Genomic DNA, 13,888 nt, shown 5'->3' with positions numbered 1-13,888 from the left:
CCAGTAATGTGTCTAGTGACATATGTCTTGAGAAACTGAGCAGCACCTTTCAATCAGAAGTCAGTGTCCCTGTCCCTACATCATCTCCATCCAACAGCAACTAATTTTAGTTCCAGCTTACATTCTTCTGCCTAGGATGCCTTGGGCTGTGTCTATGAATGATGACTACAATACAAGCAGTAGTTACCACTTTCGGTACAGTGTTCAGCAAATTATAAGATATACTCAGTACTTCTTTATGAAATGAGGTACTTCTTGTTTCTTCCTGATTATGTGATAAGGAAGGCAAGGCTGAGCTATGAAATTCAGAAGTTTTAAGAACTAAATGCAGTTAGCAACATTTTGCATTTAAAACGAATTCAGCAGGACGTCATTTCAGTGTCAGCTGGGTAGCCTCTGTGAGCATATCAACAAAGCCATTATTTCCTTGAAGTTTGTATTCTGAGCTTCTACAGAGACAGAAGTTTGCAGGGGGTGACTGTTCTTCAACCTCCTTCGTCCTCTATGAAAATGAAAATTCTTTAGGCTGTGTGTGTGTGTGTGTGTGTGTGTGTGTGTGTGTGTGTGTGTGTAGATTGATGTTGGGTGTCTTCTTTTGCTTTTGAGACAGGGTATCTCACAGAACATGGAGCTCACTGATTTGACTAGATTGTCTGGCTAGGAAGCTCCAGTTTTCCTCCTCTCTCTGCCTCCCAGTGCTGGGACTATGGTATACACACTGTGACATTTGAATTTCTATGTGCATTGGGAATGTGAACATGGGTCCTTATGTTTGATAAGAAGCCCTCGCCATCTTCCAATTTCCTTAGCCTTATTATCTATTTCAGTGTCATAGTCCAGGCACTTTATCCCACCTGCTCTTTATTTTGGTGATGCAAGGTTGTTTAGGTGTGCATGCAGGAAATTGATTACAAATGCCCAAGTGTAGAATTCAAATGTAGCAAAGGTTTAGCTAACACAATACATTAGCAACTGACTAGTAATAAACTTAAGTTGTTCAGTGAGTTGTGTCACATGTCTTCTTTAGCTGTATTAGTGGGACAAGTTGATGCGCAAAGTCAAAATAAAGGATACATGCACTGTTTTCTAAAACATAAAACTACCCTGTGACTCAGTAATTCCTTTTTCTAACAATTCCATCTAAGCAACAAAGTTGGATAAACAGAATATAAGCTATATGAAAAGATATTCCTTGTGGAATTATTTTCAATAGCAAAAACTTGGAAAAAAAGGAAAGATTTCCCAATAGGAAATACTTAATAAATAGCAGTGTGTATTTTGTGCTTACTAAAATTTATGCTTATGGAAGTTTTAGGTTTTGCCCGATATGTTATGTTGTGCAGACTACTAATATCAACAATAAAGATGTGGAGGCAGAGATATAGGGAATTCAAAACCAGTGTGAGGTTTACAGTGAATTTCAGGCCATCCTGAGCTACATTATGAGACAGTTGAAAAGTATCTAAAATAAATTAATAGTTACATAGACATGTTTCAAATTTCAAAAAGAAATAATACTAATCTTTTAAATTGTGGATTTTAGTAGCTGATAATTTTTCCCCTGAGTTCATTTAAAATGTTTGGAGATATGTTCAGGTGTCACAGAAAAGCCAGAGCTGGGCACACTCTGGACGGTAGTAGACATTTGGTGCTCACTCATCTCTTCCAGTGCACCAATTAGTTCACTGTAACAAAGCATCATTCTGTTTAGCATGCTAATATTGCCATGGTTGGAAATATTCAATTAAAAACAGGCTTTGCTTTTATATTTCCGTCCCCTGTCTTTTGAATTGAAGTGGTGATATCCCCTTCATAGGATCAAGATAGGGCTGGCATTAGTTCAAACAAGGAAAGTACTTGAAATTATGAATGCAGAATAGTTAATCATCCAGTCAGTGTTAGTTCTCTTCACTCTTACTCATGTCACAGTAAAAAGGAAGAAAGAATCCCAGTATATGATGACTATGCTATTGCCATCTTGGTCTCTCCACCGCTGGACCAGTGAGAATGTGTCTGTAGTAGAACAGTTAAATACTGGAGAATCATATTGCCACAGGAAGGGTTAGGATGGCTCTCATTTTCTGGGTCAGAGCTCTAGCTGCAGGACTCTGAAGGAAGCAGGGAAGCAGAGACTTACTGTTTGATTCGATACTAGAAGAAAATGAGAACCATCCCTTAAATGAGTGCCTGAATAAAGTTTAAACTTACTATTGTGAGGCTAGGCCAGGATGAGGATGTAGTTGCGAGGGAAAAAGAAGGACTGGCGTGTATTTTGATTGGGAGGGTTGCTAGTCTGGGAGCATCACTGTGGCTATGCTGTCATCTGTGCAAAAGCAAACCTGTGTAGTGGTCTTACCCAATGGTATCAGGGTCTCCTGTTCTTTCCTGCTGCGAGTGTTTAGACTGGTAATTATGTTCCTCAGGAAGCTGACATGCTAACTGTGAGCAGTAGGCCCACTTCCAGGTGCCATTGACTCCTCTTGCTCCTCCTCCTCCTCCTCCTCTTCCTCCTCTTCCTCCTCCTCCTCTTCTTCTTCTTTTTGTATCAGTGCTTTCAATTTTCTTAACACTTGATATTTTATAATTTTCCTACTTTGAACTTTTGTTTCTTTAATAACCATGAAAAATGAATACTAATAAAAAATAATGGATGGACTGTGCATATAAAAAGCCTCAGGTCTGTACCACAAAGAATGAAATCCTGTCTCCATAAAATAGGTATAAGCAGGCAATTGTGAATAACCTCAACTCTTCTCAAATAACATTTCATGACCTTTACCATTGATGAGCTTAGGGATAGAAAGTTAGAATGCAACCTTTTTTTTTTTTCTTGATGCTATATATTCTAGGTGGCTCTGTGTATTAGATATACAAGTTGTAATGAAAGGTCTTTATGGAGCTGACTTTTAATGAATTGCTAATGCAGGAATTGAATCGCTTTTTCAAAGTTAGGCTTGGATGGCATTATGTATTAAGCAATTGAATCTTAATATGTGGGCGAATAAAAGTGGTTTCTTTTTATTCTTTTAAAGGAAAGAACAAACATAGTATATGTAAAAGGAAATGTGAATGCCTTTAAAGTTTCACTCAATAACAAGAAAAGAAAAAAAACTTAAAAATTGAATTTTTTCTCTCTTTCAAATTTTGAAGTAACATTAAAGAGGAAATAAATTAAATTAGGCATATTTTATGCAATGACCAAAAGTAAGCATCTTCAAGGACATTCTTTTCATATTGTAAATCTTTCTGAGATTGAGTCAGGGGTTCTTTTGAACTGTGAATATATTTTTAATTACTTTCTAATCTTTCATTTTTAAGATTAAAAATAATATTGGCTCATTATAATAATTTTAAGTGACACAGAGCCACAAAGGGAACAGGAAAGGATTCCTTTTCTATTTTTATTCTGTCAAATAATGACCTCCTAGACTCATTTGTTAGTAGGGTTAGTACCCCATCCCCAGCTTCAGTTGGCAGGAATACTTTTACTGTTGTACTTGAAATGCTGGCCTTTTGTTTGGGATGACAAGATGGTTCTGCAAAGCTGGTGCTGTATTTTTCTCTCCCTGGCTCATCTCCAGCCCCTCCAAGTGTGAACACAGGCCCTATTATTTGGCTATGATGAACCCTCTCATCCAACAGTAGAGACTCCATCTTCAAACTCTTGATAAATATGTCCTATGAACTCAGTGATTGTAGAACAAGGATATTAATTTCCCATTCTCTGTCCACCTCTCCCTCAAGACACTTGGCAATTAAACCTTACACTTACCAGCTGAGCTTCCACTTCCTCATGTTACTACCATTGATTCATTTCATCCATATGTCACCTAAATCTGAACTATTGCTGTAATGTCTCTGGCTGATCTCTTCTGTTCAGACTTTTTCCATGTGATCCCTTCTGCTATTCTTCTAAATATAGATCTGGATCCTTCTTCATAAACCTTGTGACTCTTGTCACCTTCGAGGTATGGTCCTATTGCTCTGCCGAACAAACTTCCCAGCTCTCCCCTTTTCAATCAAAACTGTCCCTACCTGTATGGCCCTCCCAACTGATTTACATCTTTCCTTCAATATCTTCCATTCAAGAAATAGTTATATGTGCATATTATGGATGGCTGTGGAACATTTCCACCTCATCTTCCGACGTCACTGTGTGTGCATGGTAACTTGCTTTGCTTACTTTTCAGCATATCCTATTCTTCTTTCTTAGGAAAAATCTTTGTTTGTGAAAGCCCATGTTTTTCTCCTAAGTCATGTTTCCAACATCGTAGATGTTGAATGATTAGCTTTTATTGGGTTTTGCTTATATCACTAAAACACATTTTTATTATTTGAAGTGAGAATGTGTAATGGCTAAATATGTCTTCTCTGTGCCCTTTATGACTCTCTATACCAGTGTTTCTTATTAGAAAGTGCTTTGCATGTGTGTGTGTGTGCTTGTGCATGTGTGTACGCATGTGTGTGTGTGTGTGTGTGTGTGTGTGTGTGTGTGAATGTAGGTTAGTTTATGTCAGGTAGCTTTTTAGATAACTTTCCACTTATATATGGATGCAGGGCCTCTAACTTGATTTCAGAATTTACCAATTCAATTAGTCTAGCTAACCAGGATTTCTGGTCTCTCACTTTATATCTCTGGATGTATAGGCGAGACACTGTGCTCACCAGGAACTGTGGTTTCTCGAATCTAAACTGTTGTCTTTACATTTGCACACTTTGTCCCCTAAGCTATGGCCACACTTTCTCAGGCTAAGAAACTATTCTTCCCCATCATCTGCATTGCACATAGCACGTGGGAAGCCAATAATGACTTACGGCTTTGTGTCACTAGGGTGATGATACAGAACATACAAGAAATGAGGAGGCTTTGATATTATAGGATCTAAAAATGTCAATAACCAAAGCAGTTTGCCTAATCCATTGAGAACTCTGTGGAAGTGTGGATGCCAAATGCATTTGTTTAGCAGCCACCAGACAGCAAGCAAAGGAGGAGATTTTGCAGAGGAAGCACACAATTGGTTCTGTGATGGCCGAATTGTGGATCATGTAAGTGGTCTTTAGCAGACTCCCTTCCCTGGGACATCCTTTGAGTTTCATTCTCAGAGAATGGAGTAAGTCTAGATTAAGACCACTTAGCTGCCAAGAATGGGATCTTATTTTTCATAATGAACAAACTTCTATTTGAGTATTTCTGAAGTTAATATTCAAATATCATTATTTAGGAAACTGAAATAGGTGGTTCTTTTCCATTCATATATTTTTGCAGATGCTAGATTTTCATAGTATCTAATTCTACCAAGAACCATTGAAAACTTCTGAGTTAATGCATTCTTGCTCTCATTAATTGGAATGACTTTAATGTAAGAGTTCATTGAGCAACAATAATGTGAGTCACTATTGTCTCTGATATTTGTATGTTATATGCTAAGCCTCATAAAATCTTGTTTTTGAAGTTAACAATTGAAAGTACTTCATATATACTTCTCCATCTCCTTCCCTTACCTTCTAGTCTTCTATGATATTTAGCATAGCCTAACATTTACACATTTTTTTTTTTTTTTGGATTTTTGAGACAGGGTTTCTCTGTGTAGCCATGTATGTCCTGAAACTCACTCTGTAGACCAGGCTGGCCTCGAACTCAGAAATCTCCCTGTCTCTGCCTCCCAAGTGTTGGGATTAAAGGCATGCGCCATCACTGCCCGGCTTACACGTGTTTATATATGGATTCTTCCTGGGCTGTGTGACTATGTTCCTATACTCAAGCTACCTGAAACAAATCATAGGAAAGCTAAAATTACTAAACAGCTAAGAAAAGAAAAGCACTTCTTAGTATCCTAAAATACTTTTTTTTTAACAGCAAAAGTACTTGTGTTATTTTCAGTGAATAGAACTTGCTCTTTTATGCTTCAGTATCTCAAGTTCCATGGAGACACATGAGAAAATAGGAAAAAATATAAAATATCTAAATGTTTGTTTAAAATCATTTCAGCATCTTAATGGGCTATTTTTTCATTTTTATTATAACAAGATAAACACTTGAGTGAGTAAATTTCCACCTAAATAGACTCAGTTGTACGTACACCAGAAGTATCTCAGTTGTGTGTACACCAGAAGTATCTCAGTTGTGCGTACACCAGAAGTATTGGAATCCTTCTGTAGTTACTGTCTTTGAAGTTGCTTACTGTTACCAACTCAGGTGTTCCTATTTAGCACAGGATTGTATTTAAGTTTTAATTTGTGTGGGTTCACACATGTGTATGTGAGACTGTGTGTATTCATGCTCACATGTGTGAGCATGAGAAAAAGAGAGAGAGGGAAAGTGACAGAGACAGATGGGTTGGGAGAGAGAATTGTCTCTTTTCTTTTTCAAATTGTTTGGGAAATAAAAGAAATTGAACAGGATGATCCATTTGTGTAGAACACGAAGTTCTGGTTTCCTACTAGTAATACATTTTCTTAATTGAGAAGAGCAAGTATTGGTAGCATTTTGACACTGAGTGCATTCCAGGTTAAATAAGCTTGGAAGTATGTTTGCTATCCTTAGTTTTTATTTGACCATGAGTATCCAGATTCAAGATGAGAAAGCCTGAGCTCAGCTTTACTTTCAGACACCCGCTATCTGTTTTCCCTTAGGTCAATTCCCATTGTCTTCTTGAGCTAGTTTATCAAAATATTGTAAATTGGTGCATTGTTTTAAAAAGTCAGTGTTGTCACTCTTTGACAGATGTATGAATGCATTACATATTTTAGTCTTCTCCCCCTTGTTACCCTCTCTCATCCCTCTGCAATCCCTCTGAAGCTCTCCTCTTCTCAAAGGGTCTCCTATTACTTTCTTATATTTTGGGTTTTTGGGTGGAGGTATCTGTGACTTTTTGAGGTTAGACTTACTTGTATGAGTATGGGTAGGTGTTGATTTATAAGAGCATAAGCAACTTAATAATGACTTTATCCCTGAAGAAGAATGGCTCACCCTCCCCTCACCACCATTAACTAGCTCCTAAGGGGAATGTGTGACCTCATGACCACTCCCATTATCAATGATGGAATGTATATGGACTCTGCTGTGACACTTGTACAGGTCAGCACAGATACAGAGAGCTCAGGAGTACAGTGGGCATGGCATGTCCAGTATGTAGAGTTATATAGCACTCCTCAGCACTACCTTGGATTGTATATTCCTCCTGCTCCATCTTCTTGTTGTTCTCCAAGTTTGAGGGAGGATGATATAGATGCCTACTTCAACTCTGAGCGCATGGTTCTGTGTGGTGGTAAATTCATGATGGCATTAGAATGTTCAGTGTCTTTAGAGGTTCCACTTGCTTGTTTGTACACAGCACCTTCTCATTGTGTCCTCATATGATGGAAGAAGCAATGCGAGGGGACTCCCTCTTGATCCTCTATTATAAGGACAACAATACAATACATGTGGACACTGCTCCTATATGACTTTATCACCCACCAAAGGCATTATCTCCTCATGCTATCCCCTTAAGTGTCAAGATTTCAGGCTATGAATTTGGGGTTGAAATATTCAGCATAGTGGAAATCATTTCCTCTGCAGACTGACCCAGTAGTTTGATAAGCCTCCTATGTGTTCCTGTGGCACTATTCTACTGTAGCATAACACTGTTTATTACTTCACTGTGTAATTATTTCCTTACTGTAGGTTTACCCCCAAGAAAATAAATAGATTTGCTCAAGTTGGAAAGACTGTGTAGCAACTATTACTCTATGGATATTATCTGGGTATCTATTAGCAAGTAGTTACTCCCATCAGAAGCTAACCTAGGCAAATTTCACATCACTAAGAATAAACTTAAGTTATATATTTAGTTTAGTACAGGTGTACATTTTATCCTGGGGCAGAGTTTTGTGTGTTACTTTGATTTGTTTTAAATGAAAATGCGTTGATGCACTCATTTTCAAAATAGCTGATTCTGGTAGCTATTGGTTTGGGGAAGGAATAATCAAAGCAGTGCTATCAAATTAATACCAAACATTGTGTGTCTATTAGATCTAAATCACAGTGAGGCAAAACATTTCGCATACTCTCAAATTTATTTCTATCGTGTAATTTAAATGGAAGAGATATTATTTCATTTTTTAGAGTCAATCAGGAAATAAAAATAGCTATACAGGTGGATCCACAGGTTTTGGAAGTGGTGATATTATTTGTGAACTCTCACACTGATTTGAACCAAGAGGATCTGGACCTTTCTGGCGAGCATCTAGGCAGTGGGAGGCAGATGTTTACATTAGTGTCGCTTTTATCCTATCATTATCTTTATCTCACTACATAATGTCAGGACTTAGAACTACCCTTCAGTTCCCCTCTCTGGCTTCACCTCCATTCTCTTTTGCAAATAAGTAACTATCATGGGAAGGGAAGGGACACTAACTACCCTACTGACAGGGTCATGAATAGGAGCTCACCTTAACATCAGTATGTCACCTGGTCTCATTTAACAGCATGGTGCAGTTTCTCCTCTGCTGCTTTCTCTGTTACTCTATAGCCAAAAATGCCTAATCAAACACATCTGGTTTTCTCCTGTCCCAACCATGATAACACTTGACATTTTTCTGCCTCAAATAACTCTGTCTCAGGTGTTTTGATGGCTTTTTGCTGCATTATTAGATATCAAAGCAATTCACATAGCACTTTATCCCCATCCTCTTTCAGTGTCTTGTTTTGCACTTACCAGAAACTACTATACATATTTATTCTTTCTTGCTCTACCTGACATACAAATTTAGCTATTTGTTGAAAGGCTTTGCTTTTACTGGTTTCAGAAAAAAAATCATAAACACAATAGATCCCCAAATCAGCTATTTTGAATAGCTTCCTGTATCTTGCTTTGTACTTCAAACTGGCCTTAAAATGGAGATATCCCTGCCTCAGCTTCCCAAGTCCTGAGACACGAGATATGTATGTACTATCATACACTGTATGAATTTCCTCCCTGCCCCTTTTCTTTTCCACTGGAATTTAACATCACACACATGGGACATTGTTCCTTCAGCTTTGAATGTGAGATATGGCATTGGAGATCTGTTGTGTCAGTTGTTACTAGATGCCTAGGTGATCAAATGAGTTAATCTCTGCCCCCTCTCTCTAGTACATGGTGAACAATTGGATGGTTTTAGCTCAAGAGACCTTCACTCTTCTTTGAGGTCTTCTTTGCAAGGTCAGTTTAATAATTCCTAGAAAGTTTCTAAGAACTTGTATATTATGGGAGTACATACCTTGAAGATTTTGTGTTAGGATTAAAATGTCAGGACACCCATGAAGCATATTTTATAAAGTCCATGTTTACTTAAGATTTTGTGATTAAGATTATTTCATCAATCATTCCCTGGTAAGAAGATAATATCAATTAAAGCTCATTGCTTGAAAACCACAGGAGTTGGTACCAGCTGTGTGCAAAGTTCACAGAACTGAGTAAGAACTAAGATCTGAGTTCAACACAAGTGAAGAACTGAATAAAATTGTAATCTAAGCACAAGAGACATTATGAAGCTGACACTGGAGACTCTATCTCCTGTGTTCTGCCCTTTTCTGGAACATATCAAGGCCTCAATTTCCAGGGAGAAGGATTCTGACTGGTCAAGATTCATTAATAATTGCTGGGCATGTTGATTGAAAGCTCCATCAATATAGCATCAGAAAGAAATATGTGGGTCTGCAAAACAAATCTCAGGTTTATGCTAGATAATGTTGCTGAGTACAGAACCTTAGGAAGTCCAGGACAACCTTAGTACAGAGTGTCAATATCTGTAGTTTTGGAAAATGGTTCAGTATTACTTTGTCTTTGTAGGCTGCAGAAAATGAAAATGGACTTGCTTATTTGATATAGGGCTCACATGCCCAGAGTTGTGTCAGTGAGAAGCCCCTTTAAGGAGGGACTTTTCTACAACCAAACTATGTAGGACAAGAGTTTTCTCTAGTTAATACTGAAGTACACTTAATATCCAGATAGCAGACAAACTGAAGAACTCACTGAAAACTTGTAAAGTTGTGTTTCTAATTATAGCAGCTTTGGAGATGACATGGCAGCTTCTTTCTATGTTTTCTGGTTTTTTTGCCATTTCTTTGAAGGAGATGGTTTTGTTAACTGGATGCTTTATGGTTAATAGGTATTGATCAGTGTAGTGGAAAATGATCACTAGATTTTCAGTATTTGATCTCTATTATAATGTTTAGAAAACCTGTGACACAAGGTTTGATTCAAGGTGACACAGTGTTTCTCATGCTTTTAGAGTTAAATCTGTTGTTGACTTGCTTCACCCACACTTTCACAGCAGGGTGGGTATACAGTCTTCTCATCAACTCAACCTATCTCAGCCTGAGACTGTGAGCTAATGCTTGGTGGAGTTGATTCTAAAAGATTGTCCATGAAAAGAATCTAAGGGAAGGAAAACTTTCTGGGCAATATCTGTCTTCAGCCAGTGTTCACAAAGCAATGACTTGATGTTTAGGGAAAGGGACAGGCCAAGTAAGAGAGAACAGTGAACCTGAAAAGGTTGGACACAAGTTAAGTGCTGGAATCATGGATTGAATTCAGGTCTACTACTACTTCCTTAAAGATGATCACTCGGAGAATAGAAACAGTAGAGGCCAGAACATTCAATTAAATTATCCCAAAGTGGATAAGCACTAGATGCGTAATGATCTCTAAAAAGATGAGAGAGAAGTACAAAACAAAAAGCAAAGAGGAATAGACATTTTAGAGACAGATCTATGGAGGAATCCAGAGCTCCTCAGAACAACTGTCCTGTCCAGTTGACCTCCATGCTGGGCGGGGCAGATGGGAGAAAGGAATATGGAGTTATTCATTGCCTCTGATAAAAAGAACACTGGTTTTGCTCTCATGGAGCATACAATTTAGTGGGAAAGTAGACTGGCAAAGTAGACATTGCATTGAAAGTTCAGAAATGCATGTTTGATAATAGTAGATTGGATTTATTGTTGTTATTTATTTTGGATTGTATTCCATGGTTTGAAACTTATCATGGAGATAGATTTCCCAGGCCAGGGATTCCCTAATCACAGTGAATACACTGCTTAACAAATAGAAAAAGGAGAGTAGAAATAGAAGCTGATGGGTCTTATGAGTTTCCTGGACCCCATACATTCTTAGAAGTCAGTTCTGAATTTGAACCAGTCTTTGAACCACAGATTTCAGGTCAAGTGCTCTTTGCTCCTCAGTGGTGAAGACTACATTGAGTTGAGTCATACATTAAACACACACACACACACACACACACACACACACACACACACACACACCTCTACATATGTTGATACTTAAGGGCTACAATCTTGTTGGCCCTTGCAAAGTTTCCACAGTGCAAGCCTTGATTGCTAATGACATTCTCAGTGTCTTCGATACTTAGATCACTTTATCAATCAAATGTGGCATTTATGCCAGCCTTGCCACCTGTCTCTTTCCATCAGTGTCAGCAAGTGTTTCACTGCAGGCAACAGGTGCCAGCTGTCAGCCTGAAATAAACTGGAGTCTGCCCCAGGATAAGTGTGCTTAGAGAATCACTTTGGATTGGATTTCTCATCTGACAGCCCCTTCTGAATTTGAGATTCAAACCCAAAAGATAAACAAATTATAGATAAGTAAACAAGCATGTGGCTGCTTAAGAAGCATAAGGCTGGCTGTTGCTAGAGCTACATTAATCACTCTGGCCTTCTTTCCCATTCACTTAGACACCATTTTGATCTGTTGAAATACAGATGGATTTACAAGACATATGCTTAATTTAGCCACTTATCGATGTTTTGATATCCTGGCAATGGCTTTTCCTATAAGAACTTTTTTTGTCCTGAGAGTTTGAAAAAGAAAAGAATAAGATGACTCAACTAGCAGTACCTGGTCCTCAATAACACCATGAACTGAGCTGGTTACTTTCAAATTCATGCACTGTAGAATTTAATATTATTATTATACTTTTAAAATAGATGTAATTTCCTACTTCAAACTCATATGCCAGGTGATGTGTTCTCTGTCTTCCTCTAACTCTAGTACTTCAATGGCAGAGATAAAGGATCCTGGAGCAAGATGGTTAGATAAACATACAAAGCCAAGCTATATCTGGAGTTGGGAGACCATGCCCCAGAGAATGATGTGATGAGCCATTGAGAAAGGTCGCAATGTCAAACTTGGGGCTCCACATGTTCTCTCTCTCTCTCTTTCTCTCTTTCTCTCTCTCTCTCTCTCTCTCTCTCTCTCTCTCTCTCTCTCTCTCTCTTTCTCTCTCTGTATGTGTGTCATGCACACAGACACACACACACACACACATACACACACACACAAGCACTCTCACAATATGGGAACATGGCTACACATGCGCTTACCATATATACATAGATGATAAGTCTGAAAAATAGAGGATTTATGGGATAAATATATATCCTAAAGAATGAAAAGTGGACAAAATTTAGATAGATATTGTAGGGGAATTTATACTTAATAGAAGGGCATGCCAACAGCTGCCTTTGCTAGTGGCTTTATTTATTTAATTACTACTGAAATCCCAAATCTATTTAGCTTGAGGAACTGGAAAGTAGAATTGAGGATAAGTAGGATGCTGGAAGGTGAAAAGCAACTTTTAGAAAATTTACCATTAGGAAGAGCCCCCAATTTTTTTTTTTAAGAAAAATCCTTACATTTCTGTCAGATCCCTGAAGTGCACAGTTTTGAACACAAAAAAGAATATAAAGAATTTGAATAGCTGCTCACAGCAATGGAGGTATAATTTAGAGTTTAAACAAATTGCAATTTAAATGCTTGTTAAAATAAACAAAAGCATTTGTTTAGAGGAAGTTAACAGGCTCCATATATAAATTATCTTTTACAATGCCCAAGATGCATAAGAATATTACTAGACACAGACGTATGAATACAAACACAGAGCCGAAGGAAGATACCAAAGATAGTAAGTAGAGGTAACCCTGTGTTAGAGCTAGCAGACAAGTGCTTTAAGGCAGATAAACTCCTGTACTACACGGCATTTTGATCAATGGTGGCTTACATATATTAGAGTGATTCTGTATAAACTAGATACATGTGCAGAGGGCTTTTCCATTTAAATCTGAGTAAGCACACCCTAAGATGTTTATACAATGAGGAACTCTCACCTAGGGAGGACTTTTCACTCTGTCTCATTGTTAAGTAATACTTGCCTGGGTTAGATTTAAGTTCACAGGTAGATTAAAATGTGCACACAGTGGATAACTACAGTCATTTTTTTTCCATGCTCATTTCATATTACATCCAGATTGTTCTTAGTACGTTTTCTTTTCACATAACATTGAAGTGCAGACAGCAGAAAAGTACCTTGTTTAAATTCTTTACATAGCTACAGTAGAGCTGAGAAGAAAGTCCCAGTAATTTTATTCCTTAAGAAATTTCCATAGAAGTTAAGAAGTAAGACTGTAGTTGTTCAACCTTGGCTTAACCATTTGCTAGCCCTCTGACCTTTGTAGGCTAACTCATCTGTGCCTCTTGAACTTGTTGCTGTGAGAGTTATGTGACCAATGCTTGGCGTTGGCAAACACTCTGTAACATTGTTATCATCACTCCTGCAGTCATTATGGTCATCTTCATCATCTTTGCTGTTGTTGTCACGGTCATCATATATTGTCCCACCGTCTATTTTTTTATTACACATTTTCTTTATTTATATTTCAAATGTTATCCCCTTCCCTGGTTTCCCCTCCAAAAACTCCCTATCTCCCCCTACCTCCCCCTGCTCACCACACCACCGACTCCTGCTTCCTGATCCTGGTATTTCCCTACACTGGGGCCTAGAGCCTTCACAGGACCAAGGGCCTCTCCTCCCATTGATGAGTGACAAGGCCATCCTTTGCTGCCTATGC

At 38.1% G+C, this 13,888-nt stretch overlaps 1 protein-coding gene and 1 long non-coding RNA gene across 5 annotated transcripts in view; one reads left to right on the top strand and one right to left on the bottom strand.

The window, feature by feature from the left end:
- Positions 1 to 7,371, bottom strand: part of LOC116078611 — a 78,447-nt gene extending 71,076 nt beyond the window's left edge. The window contains exon 1 of the long non-coding RNA XR_004113607.1: positions 7,163 to 7,371. This is a non-coding gene — a long non-coding RNA (uncharacterized LOC116078611). The remainder of the gene's footprint in view (positions 1 to 7,162) is intronic.
- Positions 1 to 13,888, top strand: part of Sgcd (sarcoglycan delta) — a 973,571-nt gene that overhangs the window by 191,203 nt on the left and 768,480 nt on the right. The gene's annotated exons all lie outside the window — the stretch shown is intronic.

Source organism: Mastomys coucha, unplaced genomic scaffold (genome assembly GCF_008632895.1).
Source record: "Mastomys coucha isolate ucsf_1 unplaced genomic scaffold, UCSF_Mcou_1 pScaffold5, whole genome shotgun sequence".
Classification (NCBI taxonomy): domain Eukaryota; kingdom Metazoa; phylum Chordata; class Mammalia; order Rodentia; family Muridae; genus Mastomys; species Mastomys coucha.
The sequence above is the reverse complement of the archived record's forward strand: the minus strand, read 5'-3'. Positions and strand labels throughout refer to the sequence as shown.